Source organism: Mytilus galloprovincialis, chromosome 5 (assembly GCF_965363235.1).
Source record: "Mytilus galloprovincialis chromosome 5, xbMytGall1.hap1.1, whole genome shotgun sequence".
NCBI classification, from domain to species: Eukaryota; Metazoa; Mollusca; class Bivalvia; order Mytilida; family Mytilidae; genus Mytilus; species Mytilus galloprovincialis.
This window is the reverse complement of record NC_134842.1, coordinates 24,835,157-24,840,486: the sequence shown is the minus strand read 5'-3', so window position 1 is coordinate 24,840,486 and position 5,330 is coordinate 24,835,157. Positions and strand designations below refer to the sequence as shown.

Below are 5,330 nucleotides of genomic sequence, written 5' to 3'. Positions count from 1 at the left end.
ATATAAGGGAACTTTGATATCCTTGAATCTGTTTCTGGGTTGTGAAAAACTAACATACAACTAACAGTGGGACGGTTATTCAAGAAAATTACTACAATAAAATTTAGTCTAATGTTAAACTGTTAAATAAGTTAAGACTCTTAATCATGTTAATGTCTAGCAAATTTTCGACTGTAGATAAACTATTATTAAGGAAAAAATAAGATATAAATAGTAAATTCAAAACGTATGAAACGTATGAATAATATTGGCGAACAAAAAAAGTATCACATTATGTCGTCGGACAATTGTAAGATGCTATAAGATAGACTAAAAATGTATCGAAAATTTAGCACAAAAGAAATTATGAAATAACTCAGTGCAATCCCAATTTAAGATGCAAACACATCAAGAGAAAAACAAAATAACACCATATCTCCACATGACACAAAACAAAAAAACCAACTACGATCAGCAAATAAGACGCAAAGAGTCACAAGAAATTAAAAAAAATCCATTCGCGGGCAACCACCGACTTATTATACTGTATGATCGAACACAAACATAGCCAAAATATGACACTCAAGAAATAAGACGCAAACTACATTACAAAAAATAATTCCGAACGACCATTGGTTAACACAAACAAAAGGAATACAACGATATAAATCTATGCTACCCAAAAAACTCAACTTCACAATGGTCAACCAATCCGGGTTACTGTTAGTCTCGATTACCCAGACGCATATTTAAATATAGCGTCTGGGGTGATTAACCGGACTGGTCAAATATTTATAGGGGGCGTAACAAATAATTAAATATAGAACATTACTATAAATAGCACTTCCGTTATCCCCAACATAATTTAAAAAAAAACAACAGCAGAAAACAGTGTAGTATATGTACATGTATATGACATTCTTGTAGCTCACTCTATGTTGCCCAAAACTTGCTGGTGGTAAAACGTCAAATAAATAAAACTGCTTAAAAAAACATTTCACACGTATTCCTGTTCTCGGAGTTCTTGTCTGAAACCACAGGCCTTAAATGCGATATATTTAGGTACAAAAATGTATCATAGGAATTTTGTTTCTTCGACAAGTGCCTGTGTCTGAAACTGAGTGATTTATAAACATGTAATAAAGATCTAAGAGTCAAAATTAAGCTTTAATTGGCCGTGCTTAAATATATTCAGATATTTTTTTGGATTAAAAGTACTTTATATAAGTTTTACTCTTTTTTTGTCATGGTTTTTATCTTCGACTTGATCATTAACTACTTTTTTAGTTTTTGGCTGGTTGTGTCACCCCTCAGGCTGGTTTCCCCATTACCTGCGTACCGCAGACGGCGGCACCCAAACGCCCTCCTCGATTTATTCTGAGGCCTAGTTACGGCCCTGTGTAACTGAATATTATAGCACTCGTCATAGGCGGATCCACCCATTTTTTTTCGTAGGAAAAATGTGGTTGATTATGTAGGGAAACACTGTAGCAAGAGTGTGTGTAGTTCCCCTCTCTAATAACAAGTTCTGGATCCTCCACTGTGCGTGTATAGAGGATACCACGCTCTCTGTACACTTCAAAAGGGATCCGTAGGTTGACCGTTATACTTAAACTATATTTCTTCTTCAAAGGAATATACCCTTATTTTTTAGTGAGTCATAATTTCTTCAACCCGTGTATTACCTCCTTTATATAATTATTGTTAATTTCTTTTTCATCATGAACATTACCATTATTTACCACAAGCCGATAAAAAAGTAACCAAAGATTAAACTATTTTATTTTATTGCACACCTGTCCACTTTATTCCCTTATCTTCATACTATAAAATACCATTATTCTCTCTTTGTATTTTATTACATCGTCCTAAACATGCATGAAATATTTGTCACTGGACGTTAAGCAACGAACCATCAGTATATTGTGTCACCGTTAGTTTCTATTCTTTATTTTTTATCCATTGTTGCTTGTTTTGTCTCATTATTCTCATTTCTGTAAATTCCTGTAATAACTTAGGGACGACATCAAAAGATCAATGTAAGATAAAAAAAAAATTAATTCAAATAGTTTGGGGGTGGGGGTTGAACTGCTGCAAGATTTGGCTATCCGACATTGATTTTTACATATATCCATATGGGTCAATCAATTTTTCCCAAATAAAGTTAAGAGGGGGTTAGGGGGGTCAGTGACAAAACTATGTGAATTAAGTTTTGTATCCTTCATTGAACTTTTGATGTCGTCCATTATGATGTCCTTTTTTATAAATCTGATGCACTCACCTTACCAAAAAGCACACATCAAGTTACATCTATGTAAAGAAAAACATCTCATAAAAATACTATAAGATTGCGTATGTAGAAAAACTTCCTTAACAGGTATAACTGGCAGATCAGCGAAATCACACAATAAGCCAACTCAATTTTTATTTACAAAAGTAACTGATCTTTAAACTGCAAACGACAGAATAGTCTGAATGTTTCTTAGCTGTTTCACCAATAATCGCCTAATCCTTTAAGGAAGAAAATATGTAGGAACCAACCTTCACACAAAACCACTTTGCAAGCGTAGCCCGTGTCCATGGAGAAATATAGAACTTAAACAGTCAGTCATGAAACCCAATACTCTTTGAATGCATGTTTGAATCATGTACATGGAAAAGATGGAATGGGATTTATCTCATACTGCATAATAACTTGTAAAAAAAAATTAACTCAAAAGTGTATTCTAATTCTCCAACTCTTATAATATCCATCATGTATTAGCATGCAATAAAGGATAGATTCACAAGAACAAAAACTTCTCACGTAAACCTTTTAAATAAAAATAAGGAAATTGGTATGATTTCTAACGAGGCAACAACCCAGCAGAGTTCAAATGACATGGATATACGCAAATGTGATCATGACCTTCAATATCAAGAAAACTCCGTATCATATATTCAACTATAAAAAGACCCCACATGAAAATGAGATACAATTCAACCGTAAAAACTAACTCTTTAATTGTTCATATGATTTTTAATTTGTTATTACAAATCTAATTTCCCTACCATGTCTGACAACAATGTGTTTCTTGATATTTGTTTCATTTAATCAATATACGTCTGTGTATTTTTTTCGATTTGTGGCGGCTGTCAAAATAATGTATACCTAACATGTTTGGTAATGTGATCTATTTATACTGATTGATGCTTCAGTAATTAAAAAAAAATCTTTCGGTTTGAACTTTGTTCTTATAAAATTGAAGCATGGTTATGATACAATGAAAATCCTGAATATTACATGTTTTTTAATTCTTCACATTTTACACATAAAATCTGTGTCCATAAATCATCATTGGTTTGTCTACAAAAGAAAGTAAATATTAAAATCCTATTAATTTTTAGTCACCAGCATAGCATATATATATGGGAAAAAAATTGTTTAAAAAAGCCATCATAGAAATATATTGTATAAATGATTGTCCTGGGGAGAGCTGAATCCCGCATCAGGGTGCAAGATTGTATTGTTGCGTTGAAGACCCGACCCATTGGTGGCATCGAACTGTTTACTGCTTTTTTCTCGGGTTTCCCAGTGTCTCTTTGACACATTCCCTGTTTATTTTCTCTTTCCAAATCATGCATGGATTTTTCTAATTTTTGAAGGCCATACAGTTGCCTATAATTACTCACATCCAATTGATTTGAACTTGAGTGGATAGTTCACATTGGTATTCACACCACATCGATTCTCCTTATTTGTGTAACATTGAGCTTTTGGCAATTTTATCTTCACTTTTTGTTTTAGTCTACATGATAAACTGTTAATCATGACGATATCTAGACTACTTTTGGTATTTTATGGCATTGGATTCACTGGTTGCTGCCTCATTTACACCTCTTTTCATTGATGCTGAATATATTGTTTAACTGTCTTTTGTTTTGCAGAAAATCTAATGTACAAATCATTTTGACCATTTAGTATAAAATCGTCTAGCATCTCCTAGATACACTTTGTTTGTTTTTCTTTGAAAGTGTACATCATTGTGTATCTCTCCTACCCCCCCCCCCCCCTTTTTTTTTTTACACATATCAAGATTTAGATAGATACAACAAACATATCTTGGATTAAGGTGATATTTCGGCGTTTAAGCAGTTTTCCATCAAGTATTTATAAAGTTAACGATACTAGTACACATCAACCCAAAATGTATTTATAACGTATACGACTGATCGAGTGGTCCCAGTCAACATAACGTTACAACTGACATTTATTGTATAATTATAAACTCGTTTTCGTTGCACGGACATGCATGAAAGAATATAACTACTACTTGCAATTTATGTTACAGTGTGTGTTGTTATAACATCTTACCAAGGTTGGATGTGCTGGTTTTTACTTCGCCTCCATGTCCATGTAAGCCATGCTGTATGGTGTTTTCCATGAATTGTATGTCGTCACAAAAATATATAAATAGCTTTAAACAACAATCGGTACACTCGGGCTTTTCAATAATATTATTGTAATGTCATTTCTTCCGAAGTCAATAACCAACTTCTTGGTTATTCGTCTTGGACATTATCTTTGACAACAAGCTAAAAAAGCCGATACTATTCCGAATGTCATAAATTACCATTTTTATATCACTTGTCATCCAGACGCTCTACTTTGAAAAATAAAGCGGCTGGATGATCGAGACTAGGTTACTGTATATCTTAAGGTGTAACAAAATGTGTAACAAAACTTTTTTAAATAATACAAAAATTATGACTGTCGGTGTAATTGTAATTATTTAAGAAAAAACATGTCAAGCATGTAAATATTATATTTAAAATAGTTTTAATCACTTAAAAGTCATGTGATGTTACATATATAGGACGGGTGTGTTCGATGCGTAAATTAATTAACAAAACCCCGTCATATAACATCCAACTTTGAAGTTGCGTCCAAATGTCAAACTTAGGTGTGCCAATTTGGGAATGGTCTTAAACGATTGACAATTCATTTTTCAATTTTTGCAATTTTTCCCAGATTTTTTCTATGTCGAGCAAAAAAAAGTAGCAGTTTATAAGGAGACCCCCTAAATGACGTAACAGCTTGACTTATGGTCGTTTTAAAAACGATTGTTTGCAAGTTGCATTGTGAACAATTGTACAATATGAAAATTAAACAACGTGAATGAAAATATTTATAATGACTTTACGGAAAGTAACTTTTGTGACAACTTGACAACCGTATACAAAGTTCGTTACACTTTTCTACCTTCTAAACACAAGAGGTCGAATTCTTTTGTTCTATTTAAACCGCATATCGGACTGACTCCTATCGACAAAAATCATTATATTTATATTTTCTTGTGTACATTTTTTTT

At 32.7% G+C, this 5,330-nt stretch overlaps 1 long non-coding RNA gene across 1 annotated transcript; it reads right to left on the bottom strand.

Annotated features, from left to right (window-relative positions):
- Positions 1 to 3,252: 3,252 nt before the first annotated feature.
- On the bottom strand, positions 3,253 to 4,653 carry LOC143074411 (uncharacterized). The gene is made up of 2 exons (XR_012977840.1): positions 4,334 to 4,653; positions 3,253 to 3,325 (listed from the first exon to the last, which is right to left on the bottom strand). It is a non-coding gene; the product is annotated as an uncharacterized LOC143074411 (long non-coding RNA).
- Between the last annotated feature and the right edge of the window lie 677 nt (positions 4,654 to 5,330).